The sequence below is a fragment of the Peromyscus maniculatus genome, chromosome 3 (genome assembly GCF_049852395.1).
Source record: "Peromyscus maniculatus bairdii isolate BWxNUB_F1_BW_parent chromosome 3, HU_Pman_BW_mat_3.1, whole genome shotgun sequence".
In the NCBI taxonomy this organism is placed as follows: Eukaryota; Metazoa; Chordata; class Mammalia; order Rodentia; family Cricetidae; genus Peromyscus; species Peromyscus maniculatus.
In genome coordinates, this window is record NC_134854.1 from 36,998,401 (window position 1) to 37,020,804 (window position 22,404).

The window sequence follows — 22,404 nt, forward strand, 5'->3', positions numbered from 1 at the left end:
TGGTCTGCAGAAACTAAAATTGGATAGCTCATTATCAGAGCAGAAAACCAGTTCCATAAAGGACAAATGTCAACAGTGCAATGCATTTGTGCCCATTCTGGACAGAAAGTCCATCTTGTGCTTTGCTTTGACGGTCATGTGAAACATGTCCTAAGAAATACATCATGAGTTTTGCCTTCTGAAGACTTGGAAATTATCTTAGGAGGATGCTCCATATGCATAGTCTTATTTGTTGTGAGGTTTTGTTTTCATTTTTGTTTCACCTAGCATGGTCAAGTAAATCTAGGTCCTGCAAATGCTAGTCAAGTATGCTACAACTGAGTTACATCCACTGCCATTGTATATTGTTAATTTGTGGTACTTGGTGAGTTACTTTCAGGGAAGGACATTCTCCTGTGTGGAACTTCTACATTCAAGGTCTGTTCCTGGCTATTATGGAGAGAAAAAACTAGTGAAGAGTAAGCATTTTACATTTTTACCTTATATACCGAATGGTATATATATATATATATATATATATATATATATATATATATATATATGCTTTTACTCTGACTAGCCCATTAGAACATGAAAGTGTATTTTATATCAAGGCAATGAAGTCAGAATATTCAAATTCATGAACTGAAAACCAATAAGATAAAATATTATAGCAATAATCATGGAAGCTAGCATTTATTTTATCATCCAGTACATGACATGCTCTACAATGATAGGAGGGGTATGATAATGATGATTGAGGTAACAGTGAAGTAAATGTTTGTGCTGGTGACTGTGGTGGCAGCAGTGGTTATACTGGTGAGGGCAATACTCATGAGGATAACAATGGAAGCTGTGATGTGGTGGTGATGATAAAGGCAGTGGTTGTGCTACTGGTTGTCACAATGCTTGTGCTGGTGCTGAAAGTGGTAGTAAATATGAGCTGTTACAGTTAATGCCTCGTAATTCTTTTCAACTGATAGCATTACTCTTTTTAAGACGAGTAATTTGTCTAGAGCTAGCCCATGCAGAAATGGTGAAGTCAGGGTTGCTACAGCTCTATGTCTTTGCCACGGAAACAAACTTAAAGGCTTTTCTTAAGGCACCTGCTTTGGCTTTAGGACAAAAGAAAATCCCAAAGCATGAATTCTCTGCATTTTGCTTTTCTTGCCTTAGAATGGGATAATCAAACCACTCCCTGTGATAATTATGGATACACTCACATATATAGAGCTGTCTTCAAGCAGAGCAGCATAATTTTGACAGTGACTGAAAATGCATTAATTTGACATAAACAGTCAAAAAGAAGTGAGTTGTTTCTGATGAAAATTGCCATGTAGCCTATGAGACAGAAAAACGAAGTGCTCACAGATCTAGGCTCTGCTAATACTAATTACACCTACTACCCCCTATACCATAACACAGACCATGTAGTTGATGCTCACACAAACCATCAACAATAGAATTACCCATTCAGATCAATTCATATGATGGAAAAAAGATGACAGATTTCATGACCTTGTCTATATTTGTAAAATATGATAAACCTTATTCTCAGGCAAAATTTATTTTCTTGCTGTCAAAAAGATCTATAATGTATTTGGTTTTGACTTCACATAAGCAGAATATCAATCTACACTCAAAATGCACTTAACTGACAACTTTGCTACATTGTAAAAGAAGTTATATTTGCTAGTAAATATAGCTTAGATTATGTAAAGATATTCCATAGCAATGCTGAAACTAACTCAGAAAAGGCAGTAGATTATAAGTGCAATTGATGGTTTTAAAAAAGAATCAACATTTAGCTTATGGCTGAAATACAAGTATTGGCTTTTTGGAAAGCATGTAATTTCTACCTTTTGCCTTTCAAAAACATGGACTATGGCCTAATAGTGAATCAATATATGTTATTCATGATTAGTTAGATGGTGGTTGATGGTACTTACTGATTTGATTGGTAATGTAGCTCTATGTTCTAGTTTGTTTTTTTGGTGCTATGACAAAACACTGACCAAAGCAACTTGGGAGAAAAGGATTTATTTCAACTTAAAAGCTACAGTCTATCGAGGGAAGCCAGAGAAGCAATTCAAGACAAGAATCTGCAATCAGGAACTGAAGCAGAGCCCCTGGAGGAACACTACTCAGTGCCTTCCTTCTCCTGGCTTGCTCAGCTAGCTTTCTTATAGAGCTCAGGCTTGCCTGCTCAGGAATGGGACTGTCCACTGTGGCCTGGGCTCCCCTACATCTATCAGCAATTAAGACAATGCCTCACAGACATGGCCACAGGCCAGTCTTATGGAGGCAGTTCCTAAAGGGAAGGACCCACTTCCTTGAATGTATCAAGTTGACAACTGATGCTAACTATGACACTCCACAAATTAATACTACATTTGATACTGTACAGTGTAAATGGTGCCATTCCAACATTTCAAACTGACTTTGGGAAAAGCAGAAACTTCACTTCTCTCTTGTTAATACTGCAATAATGATAAGAGATAACTGTATTTTATCAGTTTATAATAGCTGAAGGCATTGTATTAAAATCCAGGCATTGACTGTCATTTGCGTCTCATGATGAATCTCTAAGGCTGGTCTGGGAATTGAGGCCCAGAGGTTGGATGACCTGTTTTTGGTTATAATGCTCAAAGATAACAGAACTCAGACAAGGCCAGTCTAGCTGTTAATAATGAGCCTTTAGTGAGTGGGTAATACAGTAGAAGGCAAAACAATTACAGTCCTAGTGCACTGGTAGACTCTACTACTGCATTTTAGTTTCTGGAAGATTAAGATATGAAGCTAATCATTTTGCACAGGCTGTGGTTGAGCCATGATCAAGAAACTGCTATTTGTTAGTTCCTGTATCTTTGGTGAATGATTCAGCTTCTCCAAAAGTCACTTCCCCCAGTAGTTAAGTGGTGACAGCAGGTCTTCAAAGAGCTATTGTGAGAATTAAAACAGTTAAATTTCAGGGCTGGAGAGATGGCTCGGCAGTGAAGAACAGGTTGTGCAGTAGCTGAGGACCCAGGTTTGGTTCCCATGACCCATATATTGGCTCGCAACCATCTGCAACTTCAGTCTTGGGGACTCATAACTCTTCTGACCTCTGCAGGCACTATATGCATGTGGCAAAGTACTTATAAGCATAAAATAAAAATACATTTTAAAAAAGTTAAATGTCTTCACTCCGACTGTTTAGGTTGTCTGCAGCACACAACAAATGTAAACTGCAGAGGAGGAGAGGAAGAGAGGAATAGACTCATGTGCAGTGTTAAACAGAAAGTTCTTCTTCTTTTTTTTTCTTTTTGTTTTTTCGAGACAGGGTTTCTCTGTGTAGCTTTGCACCTTTCCTAGATCTCGCTCTGTAGACCAGGCTGGCCTCGAACTCACAAAGATCCGCCTACCTCTGCCTCCCAAGTGTTGGGATTAAAGGCATGCGCCACCACCACCTGGCAAGCAGGAAGTTCTTGAAGCATAAAGGCAGATGGAGAAAAGAAGGGGTGTCCCTTACAAAAGAGAGTGGGGCACACCCAGAGCAGACCCCAGTGTAAGAGACAGTTGGCAAGTTTAGCAATGTTCTCTGTGTCTTCCAGGAGGGTGAGATTTCACAGACTATTGTCTCTATGTTAATATTTATGGTGCAAAATAAGCACATTCACTATATTTTATTTTGAAAAGTCTTCTCGGCCATCACATAAAGCTTATTTAAGTGTAAAAAGCAAAATTATTTCACTTGACTTACAAAGGGTCTTGACTATGTAATTTGTACCTTTCTTCCTGAGCCTACTTTTCCTTAATATTGTTATCATTCCTTTGACTTCTAGTGTCCTGTATTTCCTTCCCATGCATAGAGTTCAAAATTGGATCTGTATCTTCTGGGAACTAGGCAAATAGATACCCCCTGGGATGTCTGCTTTAAAGTGTGGCATTCACAGTCCATGAAGACATCACCTTCAGATTCACTCCTTTTATGGGGTTTGCTTCTGGACAGCTTCTGGAAACTTCAATCTCTCTTCTACCACTGATGGAATCTTCTCAAGCATTTCTTACTTTTACCATTGTGTCTGTGATAAACCTCCATGTGTCTGCTCTGCTGTGAGCTTTTCAGAAGACCTTCCTTCAGAGTCCCGGAAAAGTGAATGTGGACAAGTGACTATTGTCAATGCAACTGTAGCAAACTTAGGTAATCAAACCAGCTAATCTAGTCTTTCCTCATGTGACCAAAGAGACCACAACTTCCTGTTTGGCGAGAACAGAGTCTCTAAGTAATACAATTTAAAGGCAATAGGCTAACATATTGGATTACATATACAACAAAATGAAGCTGGTTAAGAACAGAAGACAGAATGAAAAAATGATACAACCCCTAAGAAGCAAAGACAAGGGATCTGCTAGTTTGCAGTGGCCTCCTAGCCCCAGCTTCCAGGAAACCTGATATGGTGGTACTGTGATATTACATTTTGCAAAATGAAGACACCTATCGTAGAGCTAGTTGGAGTCTATTGTTCAACTCAAGCATCCTCTAAAACAGCTTCTGGGTGACCTATGCCCCATGGCCCCATGCCTCCTCTCCAAAAAAAAAGGTAGTTCTCCACTTTGACTGCATTGTAACCACCTTAAAAGTTAGGATTCTTAGTCTTGTCTCCAGATATTCTGGTTCTGTTAAACTAAAGGTAATTCTAATACATCTGTGGTCATGAACAAAACCAGCATTGTAATAATTACCCAAGATACTTCCTAAAAATAGATATTCCTAGAGTTCCCTGGTGTGGTGTACACTCAGTGTGCTTACTCTTAGGGATTTGTTCTTATCTGGAAATTTGGGGAATACTATTACAATCTGCCTTTCACGTTGGTGTCAACAATTGTAACAAGTAAAGACCACCAGCAAGGCATTGTAACAAACTTGCCACTGCATTACAGAGGATGCACAAGGCAGTCCACAACCAGTTCCAACCTATGCTTTGAAATACACCCTCTGCCATCCCTCCACACCACACTGCTCAAGTTTTCACATTTGCTGCCCCATTGGTATCTGTAATCTTTCTGACTGTCACCTAGATAACTAATACATTCAAAAGCTCAGTTCAAGTCCCACTCATTCTTTTCTGCCCCTCTTCCTACCACCACTAAGGAGAATTGTCCCCGTCTTCTGAATTTCTATAGCACCTTGTACCAGGCACTGCTACAGCTGTCTTATGCTAATAGTGCCCAAAGTTTAAGTATCTCAGAGGATTCAGACTGTATTTGTCTTTTGCCTGTCCATGCTTAGCATTGTGCCCAGCACAAAGGATGTGCTCAGTGAACACTGTTTAAACAAGTGAGCACACAAGCGGAGACTCATTTTCCTGTGTCAGCAATTTAGAAGCAGTAGATGTTTCAGAACAGCGGCTCTAGTTAGTGGCTGTAACATATTTACTAGTTTATTTTTATTTTTACATTAAGTTAGCTTCTCATTGGTAAGCTTTGATAGGCCTCTTTACATCAAGACCCTTTGACTCTAATCAAAAAACAGAGAGACCAGATCTGTCATTCCTCTTTTAAAATATCAAGGACATTGAACCTTGTTGTACAATAGCATCTGGGCTGAATCCCACCTACTGTGTAATAATATAACAGAGAATTCACTTTTCTCTCTTTATTATCAGTGTCAGGCACAATACACTAAAAAAAGTGCCTCTATCACAAAAGAATTTTTTAAAGAATGAGAATAAAACAAAACAAACAGTAAAGCCAAACTGTGAGTAAATTAGGAACTAAAACACCTAATGCTAAAGGGGGGAAGTAAATGGTGAAACCAGCTAATGTGCTTCTGAAAGACTACCAGCTCAAAGCTTTCTGTTTTCATCCTACAAAATTTTAGGTCTTCCTAAATTTGTCTAAGCTGACTTACTTTTCTGCAGAAAGATATTTTTTACTGTCCAATGTTTGGACGCCAATTTTTGTAGCACAAACTGAAGTTAATTTTGTAGCCAGTTAGCATATAATTTATTTGAAAAGCTTAAATTGGATATTTCCATGCAAGGTACACTTTTAAATCACAAAGCAACTACGAACAACTGGTGAATAGTTGTTACTCATTTTCTGTTTGGTCTAAATGATGTTTATGGAGGGAACCGTGTTCATTTTAGTTTGATGGCCCTGTCACACCAGCAATGTCCCTTTCCTTGGACTCCATTCTTGAAAGGACAGAGGGTAGTTGGTATGAGAGTTTTTTCAGTTATTGTTGTTTATAAGCTGTAGAGATGGAGAGGGGAACCACACCTTTCCTGCTTATCATAGAGAGTCCCAAAGACACCCCTACACCCAAAGATGGCCTAACAAAAACTACACAAGACATTTGATCATAGCTTCATGGGACAAAGACCAAAACCTCAGGGAAAACAGGCATGCCTACACTTAGATTCAATAAAGCATAGACAACCATGTAGAAAGAAGACTGGACAAAGAAGGCTTGATCTAAGGCTGAGGAAAACCCCAGAAAAGCCATCTGCCAGAGTCTTTGGGGCCTTTCCCTGTAGTGTGTCTCCTGGCTGTGAGGCAAGACTCCTGAAGTGGGACAGACAGTTAAGGGGAGGGGCCCTCCACAGGAGAGCAGAGGAAGATGAAGGTAGATATTTAGGCTTTGTGCATTGTTTTTGAGAACTAAGGTATTAGTTTCTATGTCTCCTTTTGAGGGAAAGAAATTCCAGTCCCTACTGGCTTTTGGGGGTGGGGGTGAGGGCAGGACACAAGAAGGAGGCAGGAGAAAGACAGAAGAGGATCTGCTTCCAAGACCTTTTGTGTTCTGAGTCCTAAGGCTATTGTCACTACTGTCTGGGGAAGGAGGTTCTGTGTCACTTCTGTAACATTTTCCTCTTATGCTGAGCCACCAGGATCTTGAAATTAAGAATCTATGGCTAAGGTTTGCAATGTAGCTCAGTAGTAGGGTATTTCCCTAACAAGTGTGAGGCTGAATTTGATCCCTAGTGTGTAAAAAATATTTTTCCAAGCATAGACCCAAAGGTCAAAATAGGAGGTCTGATGTTCCTCATTCTCATCACCTCACTCTCCTAATTACTTCTTATCTGAGACAGTTCATAAACATCATCTCATCCTTCTTTGCAATGCCACTAAGAGCACATGACATATCTTTCCTATTTAGCAGTAGGCTCCCATTGTATATCAAGAGCAGCATAGCAGAGATCCAATTGGAGGAGGCTTGTTCTGTAGATCCCGGGCTCCACCCTTGTCTTCCACACTGCTAGTGGGCACAGGTTTTGCCTCTTGTTTCTGAGTCTCAGGTTCTGAACAGGTGTTGCTACCTGGGCATCTTCTCTCCTGGGCTAAAGGATGGCAAAGGAAGGAGGGTGTCTGTTACCTTTGTTCTATTGGCTCCTCATTGACATTGAGAAACTGAGGCAGAGAAGGAAAAAGTGATTGGCCTAGGACCTAAGTTACCTTTATGGGACATAGTTGCTCAAGAGGAAGCTATTGATTTCTGGGAGTTTTGTCATTTTTCCCCCTTCACCTTATTATTATCTTTATAATGGCCCTTAACTTCAGGATACATTAACTGGATTGCAAAGAACAGAGCAATTAGGAAAAGTGTGTAATAGTAAAATAAAGGATCCTTTGACCCTTCACAGAAAAAGAAGCAGTGATGCTCACAAGTTTAAAAGAATTGTTCTGTTGGGTGATGCTGAAGGGATGCAGCCTTGTTATTAACATTGAAAAGTTTAATTACATTTCATTATACTATGCTAGCTTCTCTTAATTGCTAAAAGGGGACTATGAAAGGAAAACCAAAAATGCTTAATCTCCAGGAGCTCTCCCCTTGGCTTTGTAATGTAAATGCGCCTGTGTGGATCTTAAAACTCACATATTCCATCCATCTCACAGGCTTTTAAGGAAAGGGTCACCTGACTTTACCTAGAGCCGCCCCCTCCCTTTTCCTGAGGAAATCCAAAAGTGAGAGACAGACTTGGGTATAACCCAGGTTTTCATGCTGTGAGATGTAAATGACCCTGACTGAATGGGAATCCAGTGAGGTTGCTAGTGGGGGGTTGGGGGAAGAGAAAGGAGGGAGCTAGCGTATGCTAGAGAGGAGAGGGAGAGAGAGAGGGAGGGAGGGAGAGAGAGAGAGAGAGAGAGAGAGAGAGAGAGAGAGAGAGAGAGAGAGAGAGAGAGAGAGAGAGAGAGAGAGAGAGAGAGAGAGAGAGAGAGAGAGAGAGAAGTGCTGCATGCTTCATCTTTGAGAGGAGGAAAACAATAGACCTCAGGAGCAGTTTTGTGTTGCTGTGTCTCGCTTCAAGAGGATAATTCTAGACGTTTATGCTGTCAAGATCAAAGCTCAGCAAAGACTACTTCTCCCAAGAAGATAATTTTATCGGAGGATGGGTTGGATCAGTACAGGTGGTTTGGGAAGACGCTGACTGAGGACCATGGAAAGGTGCGAGAGGACGCGCGGCTCCTGGGCTTGCTCTGAGCTCAGTTCCAGGTTAGTAAGCCTAAACGGACCGGCTCCGGCTTCGGGATTCTGTCTGTCTATGTGTGTATTTTCTATTTATAGCCTCCATACCCCCCTGTTCCCCAACCCTGGGTAAGACAGTGCTGTATTACACCAGATGTGAGCCTAAACTTGCTTTGACTCTACTCCGGGTACCGAGAGCCTCTCACTGGCTTCCGGAGCTTTTGTTTAATACAGCCCGCGGAGAGCCATCATGATGTCTCCTCTGAGTCACAATGTGTGCTTCTGCCCGAGGTTGTCAGGTGGCTGTTTGGAGACTAGTTATCATTTTGCCCCACCAGACTGCAAAATGCATGTTGAAGGTATTGTGAAATGTAAACAGCAAATATCTGCTGACTTGGCATTTTGGCTAATGTCAGAATAATGCTCAGATAACCCACTGCATTTCCCACAATTGAGTTCAAATATTATAAGTTTGAAATGGCACCCTGTCAACAAAGGCACACCCCAGGTATTCTTCCAGCAGCGTGTTTCACCACCTATTGGAACCAAAGCTTTAAAAAAATAATCGTAATGCGCCTGGGTTGGGGAAAGAATACAGTGCGGTATGATTAAATGAAATGATTAAAGGTCCAAAGCCTTTTTTGTGAGTGGGTACAGATGTGTGTAAATCAAATACATAATTTCTCTCACTTCTGGCTTTGCAGATAGAGTGTCTTTTGTTCCAGCGTGAGTATTTCCCCGTGTTTTTACAAAGAAAGCATTGCCTGTGCTTTGGTGAGAGCTGGAGGCTTGTGTGCCAATTTGCCATTGTACCCTGGTCAAGAATCTGCTCCATTCTGAAGTAAACTGCCCAGAGGTATTAGTCAGAACGCTGGAGGAGGGCGAGGAGCGTGACAGGAGCCTTTTCTCTTCCTGTGTATTTATTTATTTATTTATTTTAGCTCAGAAGTGTCTAATTTCCATTATTGCCAAAGCAAACGTGAGGACATTTAGTTTTGAATAGGATGCATTTCTGTACTGTACGATTGCCAAACATTCTATTCCCAAGATGCTTAGAGCTCAGGGGATCAGATTTGCAATGGACTATTTAGGAAAATGTTCTGTGAGGGTGACTGGCCGCGTCCCTTTGGGCCAAATTAAGATGCGCTCTGGCAATGCACGAGCCGCTGTGAGCTGACATTTTCTTGTGAAGCTGGTGAAAAATGGCTCCATATCTCTCCTCCTGTCCTGAGGAGATGGTCTTCAAGTACGGAGCCCTTCACCAGCGTCGTGCTTTGCTGTGCTGGCTGTTTTCTGAGAGGGACGGGCTGACTCGTGGTTCCTTTCAGTTTGCCTGCCTTTTAAAATCTCGGCTTGAATGGAGAGTGGGTGGTGACGGTTTGACTTGAAATACAAACTACCCAGAGCAAAGCTAGCAGCAGATCACTTCCCGGCAATCACAGGTTTCCATTTTTAAAAGGGTAGATTAGATTTGTTGGGACATGACACGAAACACTTTTTTTTTTGTCTGCAAGTCAATGATTTCTCTAAGAAAATGCCCCCCCCCATGTGGCCCTTTGCATTTGGACTTTTGGAATGGAAAGTGAGAAGTAAAAACCTACGGGTACCTGCCCATCATCCATCTCTGAGAATATAAAGCTGCCATTTCCTGTCCTATGGTTTTTCTCTCTTTGTGAATCCATTGTGCTGGGAGAAAGCTGCGTACCCGAGTTACAAGACAGGGAAGGAACACACTTCTCTGCTGTCCTGCACAAGTGCCTATTAAGGAATTCCTATACGGAGCAGGTGGTGGAGGTGTTGGAGCAAGCCACTCCACCCCTTTCCGCCTTTATTTGGGCTTCAGTTTGCGAAGCTCCCACCAGCAGAGGCAGGATCCACTTTAGCAGAGGGCTGTGGGTGAGGAAGCATGTGTTGTTGGGGGTGTGTAAAATCCACTGTTCTCCGTTACACAGCATCCTAAAATGATTCTGAGAGTGTGAAGCATGTTCATGTGGGGGGGGGGGGCTGGTTTCCTCATGTTTTAGGCATAAGGTGCAGTGCGAAAGGACTTAGCTACTAAAGAAGGCAGCGCGAGCATGCAGAATAGTGTAGCAGTGTGTGCCCTGCAAAGGGGAATTGTTCTCTACATTGTGTGGCAGTTCTGGTTACAGACATTTGGAAGACCCTCAGTACTTCCTGCACAATGTATGGGGTCATCTTGGGACTAGCACGAGTGTGACTTTATTTAGTTCAATAATTCTAATGGCATCATGGTCATTGCCCTACTGAAGGTTATCCTTCTAAAGGTTTATAGCCCGAATCCCTTTCTGTACGGAAGAACCAGAGCACAGATTTTCTGGAGTCTGTTTAAAATAATTTTGAAAAAGGTACAAGCTTACTGAGGCCATACTTTAGCCTCTGCAGTAGCACAAGAGAGCTGGGACTTAATCGCAGCATGTGGAGCTGGTTCCATGTGGGCAGTGTGGGTACGGGACATGGTGTGCTCTGGGGAAACTGATGCAATCAGAGCAGAACAACAGACAGAACAACACACCTGGGGAGCTCAGAGTTCATAGAGATCAGCAGGGTCACTCCTCCAGACTATCAATGACCGCAGACGAGGTGCTCAGCCTGAGAAATCTCAGGTGTGGATGACCAGAGGGCATGTGTGTAGGCCAAGGATCCATTCCCTTTTAGAAGCTGGGAGTACTCAGCACAAACTAGAAACCCAGAAGAGTCACTAAGCTTTAGAACTTCAGGACAAGGATGTGTTTTGTGTTAGAAGCTGTAAAACAGCTAAAACAAAATCGACCTTTGGGAAGAACCCAGCACACCTGGAAGCCTTAGGGGCTGGGGTGGTTTTGCAATGAAGTGTGTGCTGCCCAAGCTGATGCTTTTCCTTCCAGTGCGACTGCTCCAACCCAGAGCTGGGCCAGGCAAGGGTCATCCACCGAGCCAGACCCCAGTCCCCGCCAAGGAGCAAGACCCAGGGGCTAAAATGTTCTCCTGGCTTTGAACTTAGAACATAAAAAAATTCTTAGGAATAAAAAAAGGTTTTTCGTAAGATGCCTGTGGCATAGAAAGGAAAAATTGAGATAGAACAATCAAGTTTTAGACAAAGATATTTGATTCTCATTTAGTCCTTGAAATATTTGTTAGCACATAGCTAAGAAATCTCAGAAGGTCTTATGCAGCAGAGCTTGATGTCTGACATCCACTTTCTCTGTCACTTTTGGAATTCTATGACCTAAAATTCTATTTTAAATTGTTAAAAGCCTTAGTAGATGGCAACATGACATTAAGTAAGCAGAGGCACAATGAAAGGCTCTGAGCTTAAACTACTTCAGCTTTATGTTCAGTTTCAGGTACATTCCCCTCAAAGTCTGTCACGCCACCAACTTTGGCTGAAGTCACACAACTTGCAGCAATCCCCCTGAGACCTCAGTTGCTTACTATGTGGAGAATAACATTTTAGTGTAACTGAAAAAAATTAAATTGTGCTCTTATTTTAACTGCATTTGATGGTGTTTTTTTGTTTGTTTGTTTTTTAAACCAGACTTTTATTACCTGTGAACTGTGAGTTCGGGCTGTTCACATAGATCAACCATGACAGTTTATACCATATCAGTTCTTTCCCTTGTCCTTATGACGAGAATAGCTCTGTCACAGACTAAAAAGTGTGTGCTTTCTGAAAGCACCTTCTGTGCCCACTTTTCTTTCTCAAATTGTTCTTTGCTTCACAGTGAAATGTACTCAGGGCTCATTATCCTTTATTATACTTTACAGGTGTGTTGATGTTCGGTTTTATGTAAGTATCATTATTTGGTTAATATCAGTGTCTATCAGGAGGCAGGACATTCTGGAGCCAGAGCCTAAGTTCATTTTACTCAAAGTAGCCTTTCATGGGTCTCAAATTATATCAACTTACAAATTAAGTATGTATTGAATGGTTTCTGAGTGAGCAAATGAATGCAAAAAAAAAATATTACTAAGGCAACAGCATTGTTCAAAGATAGGTGCTGGATAGAGAACAATTTCCTACACTGGATTGTCAAATTTCAGAATCCTATAACCAGGCTAGTCCCAACATGTGCCCCTTATGAGGAACTTTCATCTTTGAAAAATCCTGGTGTGAGTGTTGTTGCAATATTTCAGAAAAGTACCGTGTAATCTATGTAAAGTATCCCTAGATCAGTCCCAAGCAAAGGTGTGCTTTCCTGGTGCCTCTCAGCTCCTCCTTTGTATCTGGTCCTGTCTGGGTCTCCTGAACGCAGTGACACTGTCTAACCAAGCTGCTATTCATCCTGGGAGCCTGGAAAGCTCCCCTGGGGCAGAACTCCCCCAGGAGTTCTTGTGTAAACCACACTGTGTACTGCTCAGGGCGGTGCTTTCCAGTGAGAGGCTGCAAAGCAGAAAACAGTGCGGAACCTGCCTGCAAGGGGCTTGTTTTCTTCAGAGACCTCCAAGGGGAAAGATGGACAACTGCTTCATGAGTCTATGAGTGAGAATTTCATTTCATAGTCATCTGTTATAACGCAAGAACACAAAATAAGGGACTTATGGAAGAGGTGGGACTTCCCGCAGACCAGGACTAATAAGTGACATTGAAACTATCAGAGAAGAGGAATAACAGCTTAACATTGTGGACAAACACTGAATAAAAGTGGTCAGTGTGATTTCCCACAGGTATGTTGAAGTCCCGTGAGTGCACCACTTGGGTTTGTTTTCCTGGATACAGTGGGTACAGGGGTGGGGAGGGGAGCTATCCATGAACTCATTTACTGTTTCTTTCACTGGATAACCTTGAGATTCTGTGGGATGGAATAGCTAGCAGTTAATTCCTGGACACTGGAATTTATTTCCCCCTTTGCCTTGAAGTACCCTATTTCAGCATTTAGAACTAATCTCAGAGAACTTTGCTGTCAGGGGTGCTTTTAAAGATTCCTTTGGCAATATCGATTACTTTAATTGAGGCTTATTGAAAGTGCTCAGCATAACCCTCTTGTCATTTATGCTCTATAAATACATCACCATCTTATTGATAGACAGCCGAGGTTTCATTTTATTGCGTTCTTCCAAACACCCCTTGGAAACCTTAACTTCCCACCAGAGCATGAGAGGAGGGAGTTGTCTCCTCTGGTCTTACTGTTGTCCTTAAACTACTACACTAACAATTGTTTAAAAATAGATTCTTAATATTTCTAAGAGCTGAAAATGTTTAAGTGACTTTGTAAGTGGGACAGGTGGCCTCTAACTAGTGAAGTTATTGGTTAATAGTCTCCATTTTACTGGATGGTTTTCAGATATGGTGTAGGAGATATTCAGCTCTATGAAAAATCATTAGTCTGCCCCCCCCACACTCTGGTTTAGCTGGAAATACTAGTCTTTTTAGGGTAAGTCAGGGTGAGTATCTGTCTAAAAAGTAGAGTTCCTCTTAGGACTGCTTGCCAATAAATGCTATTGCAAACTGCCCTTGACAGTATGTCACACACATGGTCTTTTAGGTGTCTTTGCCTTGACAACAGAAATAGACAGTGTGTATCATCCCTTTGAGCTATCACACAGAGCCCCCTCCTAACATTGTGTACAGGACCTTCAGTATGTGTTAGGTAAAGAGATACTTTAGACAGTGAGTTTTTTCCATCCCCCTTTTATTTCAAAAGAAAAAACTACAAGCAGAGCTGGGTTTGGCCAGCAAAATATAAAGTTCTGCTCCATGCGTGTCCTTCAGCTATGACCACTTGTTTCCTTTGTGCAGCAAACTTTTATGTATCCAGTGCTGCGTAAGGCAGCTTATGCTTCCTGGTTTATAGCTGTTGCTCTGGAGATTACAGGTCTTTCATGGTTGGTGCCCTGGTGTTAAGAAGATCCTTTACTGGTTCCATACGCCTGAGTCAGCAGTGAAGAAATTGGTTTCAAACCATTAATACATATATAGAGTTCACATTCCCCAAACTTGAAAGGATACTTTTGATTGTCCAGAATGTTCTCTGTCTATACTCTATACCTGAATGGAGGTCTACCAAAAGGCTGATGTTTTCTCATTCCATGTCTTAATAATCATTCTAGCCAAGTACATAAAACTATATTGTGTTACTTTGCTATATATGAGCCTTTTATAACTTTTACCCCTCAAAACTGGAATGTTCTTTTCAAGGAGCATGTTAACTGTAAAAATGAGTCTTCTTTGAAGCCTGCCTTGCTCAGTACTCTCTGGATCTTAGGAAATGCTGGCTTCTGTCTTAACCATATGAATATGCACATGCATGACATATATTGTGCTTTTTTACTTAGAGAGTATCCCACTAAGTCACCTCTTTGATTATCTCCTGTGTCGTTGCCTAATAGAGGATGATAATATAGTTCTTATGGAGTTCACTTCCTGTGTCGTTGCCTAATAGAGGACGATAGCATAGTTCTCATGGAGTTCACTTCCTGTGTCATTGCCTAATAGAGGACGATAGCATAGTTCTCATGGAGTTCACTTCCTGTGTCATTGCCTAATAGAGGATGATAATACAGTTCTCATGGAGTTTACTTCCTGTGTCATTGCCTAAGAGAGGACAATAGCATAGTTCTCATGGAGTTCACTTCCTGTGTCATTGCCTAATAGAGGATGATAATATAGTTCTTATGGAGTTCACTCCTGTGTTATTGCCTAATAGAGGACAATAGCATAGTTCTCATGGAGTTCACTTCCTGTGCCATTGTCTAAGAGAGATAATAGCATAGTTCTCATGGAGTTCACTTCCTGTGTCATTGCCTAAGAGAGGATGATAATATAGTTCTTATGGCGTTCACTTATCTTGAGCAAGCTGGTCTTCTTGTCCACATCATGGAAGAAAGAATATAATATGACTTTATGAAATTAGATAGTTCATAATCTCTATTTGATATAACCTGTGCCTCTGGTAAAACTGAAGAAAAAAGTTTAAGATTACTAAAACCTACTGCAAAGTTTTTACTAACAACCCATAAAATGTAATGTTCAAATGTGATCAGTGGACAGTAAAATGGAAGGAGAGTAAGTGAACTATTTTGATATGTGAATTAACTTTGTATAGAATAGAAGCTGTGCATTAGGTTTGTCTATTTAAAATTTATTCATTTAACTTTGTGTGTGTGTGTGTGTGTGTGTGTGTGTGTGTGTGTGTGTGTGTTTGAGTGTATGCATATGCACCATGTGTGACCAGGAAACCACAGAGGTTACAAGAAGTGTCAGCTACCCAGGAACAGGAGTTTAAGAATATTGTGAGCCTCCATGTGGGTGCTGGGAACTGAACCTGGGTCATCTGCAAGAGCAGACAGTGACCTTAACCACTGGGCAATCTCTCTGGCCCCGTGCTAGTCTTTTTGTCTGAAGCTGTGTCCCATCTTTCCTCAGCCCAATGGTTCTTTGCATCCTGCCTGCTGTTGCTATGAGGCGCTAAAGAGATGTGTTCTCTTTGGAGCTGTGCTGTTGTGAGTGTAGTCTTTAGACCAGAAGCATCACCATAATTTTAGAGATTGTAAACAGAATTTGGGACCTCATCTCAACCTATTGAATCAGCGTCTGCACATTTTAACATGATTCCTAAATGGTACTCACTCTTTGAAAAACAGTGTTTAGATGTTTCCTATGAAGTTTTGATTGATCTGTGTAGCCTATGACTTAGCTGGTAACTCGAGGACACACTGTGAATAAGGAAGTTTTTTTCATAAGCTATAACATGGAAGCAATTTCTTCTTCAAGTTTCACATGACTCAGGAGAGAAAGAAGCTAAAGTCTTTCTGTTCCCTAGAGCAGCTCTTTCTATATACATCAACTAGTGATATATACACACACAGCAGGAGAGACTAGAATGAAGTCTGGATTTTAGCAGATATTTAACACAGAGAACCAGGCAGCTTCCTTTGGCTTTCAAACCTCAATTTCCTTTTCAGTAAAGAGAGGATTAAAATACTTCTTGGCAATGCTTTTCCAATATTAGGGATGAAATGGGTTCCTACAGCACGTTTGGCACAGCATAGGCACTCAATAAATAAACAGAAGCTGTAGCTGATATTATCTTATACCAGGTCCTTCTGGCTGCTCGAGGAAGCTGAGATGTGATCACTTCCACTATCATTTTCTAGACATTTGCCTCAGGTACATTTTGGAAATGGATACTAATACTCCAGTTGGTTTGACAAAAAGACAATCTAAGGGCCATCATTGTTCTTACTTTACATACATACTAAGAGTGGGATAATTGTTCCTAAAGATGCAAAAGAAGAGAGTTTGCATACTTCATATCAATTTCTTTCTTCCATTCAAACAAACTATGGGTAGTACTCAATAGCTTGTCAAGGAGAGTTAACCTCAGAATTTGCTAAGGAAGAGAGTCGCCTCACTACCTGAGATACGGGAGTTCAGCTTGGGAATATACAATGTTCATATGTAGAGTCTAAAATCATTTCTCTCACATCTTTAGGAAGCCAAATAGTCACCTGAGTTTGGACTAGTTAAGCAGTAGGGGAGATGCTGACTGACGGACATAGGATTATAGTTAGGAGCTACACACTTCAAAAGGCTTGTTCTATAGCAAAATGGCTGCAGTTGCTGGCAAATTAGTGGATGTAAAGTGTTTTATGTGCTCTCATCACAGCAATGCTAACTCTGTGGTCTGTTACACATGTTAGTTGGCTAGACTGAACCATACCACAATGCAAATGTTCTTAACAACACCACAAGGTACAAGATAAAGTACATTTTATCTGTCAGTTAAATATAAATGCAGTTTCATCTGCAGGGAATTTCTTTTACTTCTTACAGTGCTGGAGCTTGAACCCAGGCCTTTGTGCTTGCTAGTCATGTGTTCTACCATTGAGTTATTTCTCCAGCTCAAATGGAAACTTCAATATTGTAACTTCTACATCAATATTGCACTCCAGATTATAATGTGGTACTAAAAAATTACATCATGCAGAAAGGCCTATGGGTTATAAAAGGCCAATGTTCAGAAAAATTGTTCTGAGCAATCTCTTTTATTTATTTATTTATTTATTTATTTATTTATTTATTTATTTGAAGGTTTAACTTGAGAAAACTAACATTTTTATCTTGGAAGATAGGGGAAACGTGTGATTAAAATTTCACACATAAACTTACACTTTAAGATATTCAACTATTGTTAATATGCATATTATTTTGTTATAACATCATGAAAGAAAATAGCAGGCATTTTGCTTAATTAACAACTTTTGGTCACAACTCGATAGCCTATTATTCTTTCAAACAACTAATGAGTTTATCGCAATGAGATGCTCAGTTCTCACATGTAAAGAAACATTGCCACCTTAAGTCTGCCTTCTTGTCATTTGCAACTAGAGGGGAGATAGGAACTTCTCATTGACCATCTAATTCTACTTTTCGTTCTACACATTTTAAAGCTCCAATGCCAAGAATGTTCAAATCATACTTTAAAGAAATTGTCAACTGTTATCTCTGTGTGTTTAGATGGCTTTCTCAGTTGTTAAATGAGATTTATCTGGTCATCTTTGTCCTGTTTATATTAACCTCGACCTGAATTTGAAACTGGGAAGTAGAGAAGCTATTTGTCTTTATGTGTCTATACATATAATTTTAAATAGGTTAGAATCTCAAATTGGAAGTTGTAAAATATTAAATATTTATAATTTATTTCTACTGCAGTTTCTCACTCTGGGAAGCTTGAGGTTACTTATTATGGAGATCACTGTTGTTATTTACTTTGCACTAATTCCTGGAAAGATTCTCTCAGATAATTGTCTTCCTAAGAGTGTATACTAGAATTACATTTGTATTGCATGAGTTGAGTGGATGAGTTCTTTAAGCAAAAATTCCATATTGTCTTGTGCAAGATTTAGTTAGCTGCTAACAATATAGGGCTCTTGAAGCCCATGAAAATCTCTCGATTTAGTGTTAGATATATGAGAACATAGGACATAAATGTGGTGGACTGACAGTAACCACTACGGTATGAATATGCATAAAGGGAGAGGTATGTCACTCTACCTGGATCAGAAGAGCAGCGAAGGACTGCACAATCTCAGAACTAACATCACTCTTTCAGTTGCAGAAGAAGGAAAGGATAATTGGACAGAAGAACAGTGTTGCCTGAGATCCATAAAGAATTGTAATGATATTTTATTTGTGCTTTAATAAAGTTTGCCTGGAGATCAGAGGAAATAGCAAGACATTTTAAGTAAACATAGAAGTCAGACAGTGGTAGCACACGCCCTTAATCCAATCACTTATCAGAAAGGGTCTCTGTGTGTTCAAGGTCACACTAGGGAACAGAGCCAAGCATGGTGACACACGCCTTTAATCCCAGTACCAACCATAGAGACCTGGAGGTCTGTACAGACAGGCAGTGACAAGGAAGTGAGTGAGCTGGACTAAGAGCCAATGAGAGGGCAGAACAGCAAGGCAATAAAGGCGTGGGTAAGATAAGAAATAGCTCACATTTGGAAGCTGCAGAGCTGGTGAGGTGAGGTTGGCTGGTGGCTATATTCCTATTTCCCTGATCTGTAAGGCTTTCACCCCTATATTTGGCTCCATTTTTTTCTTATTTAATAAGACCATTTAGAAATTTGTCTACAAAGAATGTTGTGGGGCTAGATGGATGGCCCAGTGGTTACGAGCACTGGCTGCTTTTTTAGAGGACTCCAGTTCAATTCTCAGCACTCAAATGGTAGCTCACAAATGTCTATAAGTCTAGTTCTAGGGGATCAGATGCCCTCTTCTAGAATACACACACACACACACACACACACACACACACACACACACACACACACACACAAATAATAATGACTTAAAAGGAATAAAACTTACAAGAAAGAATATGGTGTCTTAGCAGATACAACACACACGCAGGATATAGAGAGATGAACAGAAATGATGAGAGGAGGCTCTTTTATGATGGGAGCACCCCACCCCAGGCCATGATGCTCTTCTTCATTTTCACATTGAACCGTGCATAAAAATGTGTATATACAGTTTGCAGTGTCAAAAAGACCTAGTGAACATGTCATTTTCAGCACACAAAAAATACACTTTACTGTAGAGAATAATAAAAGAGAATATCAGAAAAACAGAAGTCAATAGAATTATAAAGCAGTCAGTTCTCTGTCTATGAAGCTTAGAGGGTTTTCATAAGTGTATTTTAACATATCCCATTCATTCATATTATAGTGATCTATTGAATACCTGCTATGTTTTAGGCATTGTTCCAGGTGCTTGTAATATAGCAATAAACACAATGAGGAAAAAAATCTTTATGAGAAAGACCAATAATGCAAAAGTTAATAAGGAAAATTAAATAACTTGCTGTCTCAAAAGGTATGTTTAGATAGGAAGCAAGGGAAGGCAGCATTGAGAAGAGCAGCGTCAAGTCCTGGCGGGAGAGAGGAGCTATAGGGGTGGAAATGTATAGATCTGCTGAGTATGCTCAGTTGCCAGCGCTTACTTGCCATCCCTGATCACTGCCTAGTCCTCGAGGCAGGTAGGAATAAGGTCTAGAAGTTCATGGGAAAGTGCACACGTAGCAGTCACCAACTTCCTGCGGTGGTTAAGCTGTGTTTAATGGCACGTCATAGGACAGAGTATGGAAGTAAAGGCGACTTTCTGCGCTGAGCACTGAAGCGCCTTAGCTGAAGGGATTAGAAGACTCACAGCAGGAGAGAGGAGTGCAGCAAGAGACATGTGTCCTCAGTGCTGATCGAAGAAACGCTTTATGGGCAGGATGAGTATCCACGTCAGATGCTGCTGATACATCACAGAATCTGAGGACTACTAATCACCACTAGTTTTAGCAATGAAGGGACTTTGAGAGAATAAGAAGAGAAATGGAGAAAGTGCAAATAACCTCTTTAAACTTGGCTTTTTGTTTTTACTGGAATGAAAACAGCAAGTTCATGTATCAAAGATAATAAATAGTGTAAGAAAGAGGAGGAAGTAAATGGCTATGGAAAGAGAGCTGCATCTCCTGTTGCTGCGTAGGTTCGTTATTTTTGCAGTACCCAGATCTTCATGTGGTGCTTGGTTTATATGTTTTATTTTGAAATAGGCTCTTACCAAGTTACTGAAGCTGCTTTCGAACTTGCTATCTTCCTGCCTTAGCCTCTGAGTACCTGAGATTACAGGCATGCACCACAATGTTCAGCCTTTGGTAAGTGTGTGGGAGAGCAAGTTAGATCCAGCATGCCTTCCAGAGCACCAGTGGAGAGGTTGATGTGGCCTGTCTCTATTAGCAGCATAGAGCTAGTGTGTACAGGCAAAGAAGTAGGTGGGGAGATTTGGTGGTGGAAGTTCTAGATGTTCTTTTCTGATGAAATTGATTTCTTAGTGGAAAATAAAGCAAGATTAACATGAAGGCTATAAGGGGAATTTGAGAAGAAACAAGAAGCCCTTGGGTCTGGACAAGTAGTAAAAATAGTTGTATGGAGAAAGAAAGATCACTGGGTGGCGTTAAGTGTCTGCTGGGATGTGATGGTGGTGGTTCATGCCTCTGATCCCAGCACCTGGGGGCAGAGGCAAGGGGATCTCTGTGAGTTCAAGGCCAGCTTGGTCTGCAGCCTGAGTTTGAGGACAGCCAGAGTTACACAGAGAAACCCTGTCTTGGAAAAAATAGAGTTTACTGGGAACTGGTGGTCATATGGAAGATAGATAGAGGGATTTCCTGGGGTTTGTGTATTTAATGAAGCCAGGGGAGCAAGATGATCAAGGTGAATACATTAATGTGACTCCCGTGAAAAAGGAGAAGGGTAATGCTGGTAGAGTAGAGAGTGAGGTAGCAGGAATAGGCACAGGGACAATGAAATCTGTGTGGGATCAGCAGGTTTGAGATCTCAGAAAAATTGAAAGGCTGCTAGTTAGGATTGTAGAGAAGATTCTGTAGTTGTCTGTCAGAAATACCAGATTTTTCCACGATACTCTCAGGTGCCATGATGGTGCATTAAACTGTCTTATTTTAAAAATTGCCCTCATTTTATGCAAACATGACTGCCAAATGCATGCATTACCACCCATTCGCACTAATTGGTTCATTCTCTGAACAACTGGCAAAGCAGCACATGCTGAGGTTGCAGCTGCTCCTATATCCACAGTTGCCTCTGGGGAGGCAAAAAAGACAACTAAAAATATTGTATTAGCCACTTTCCTAATAGTTATTTGATGTGTTACTGTGAATCCATGCACTGATGTGATCAAAATGATGCTACAGTTAGCTCTTGCACTGGTAGACACACTCCAGTCTTGGAAGTGATTACGATGGAGTATATTGGCGTCCATACAAATGAAAGCTAGCCATAGGTTTCTACTTACTGGTGAGAGCTGAGACTGCCATCTGAGGTATTGGAGCTCTGTTTCTCTGCCCTTCTATCAAGGAGGTATTTCCATCTGACTGAACTTATTTGGAGAAATGCCACTCCTTCTTGAGACTAGGCATATGTGTCCCTAGCCTGTGGTGGTCACATACTTCTTTCAGCACACTTAGGCATTCTAACTTGGTTCCCTTTACTGACAACTTTTATGATTGTGATGCAGATGGATATGATATTGTGGTGAAAATAAAATAGATATGAAACAGGATTTCTCTGAAAAGTGTGGTACATCAGTTTTCATGACAGTGACCCATTCTTATGCAAGCTGACCAATTGGATTTTGAAGTTTAATTTAATATGGTCTACTTGGTCCAATTATCTTGTCATGCTTATACAGTTGTGGCTATGGAATGAGGCAAGTCACAATCGTATAACACCACAGTATAAAATTTCAATGGTTAGAGAAAGCAACACAATTTAAAAAGTGTGTGGGGTGTGTGTGTGTGTGGTGTGGTGTGGTGTGGTGTGTAGTGTAGGTACAGGCAGGTAACTGGAAAAGTCAGAAGAGGTAGTCAGATCCCCCAGAGCAGGAGAAATAGACAGTTGTGAGACACATGGTGCTGTGTAATGGCAACCAAAGTTGAGTCCTCTGCAGGAGTAGTATGCAT

At 40.8% G+C, this 22,404-nt stretch overlaps 1 protein-coding gene across 13 annotated transcripts in view; it reads left to right on the forward strand.

Moving 5' to 3' along the window:
- The window catches only part of Magi2 (membrane associated guanylate kinase, WW and PDZ domain containing 2), a 1,445,964-nt gene that overhangs the window by 655,907 nt on the left and 767,653 nt on the right, over nt 1-22,404 (forward strand). Inside the window, exon 1 of one of the 13 annotated variants that reach the window (XM_076566334.1) lies at nt 8,086-8,458. The exons of 10 other annotated variants lie outside the window; for them this stretch is intronic. The gene's annotated coding sequence lies outside the window, so the exon portion shown is untranslated. Of the gene's footprint in view, nt 1-8,085; nt 8,459-22,404 lie in introns of those variants that run through there. 2 more of the 13 variants (XM_076566333.1, XM_076566335.1) reach the window with 2 other exon arrangements.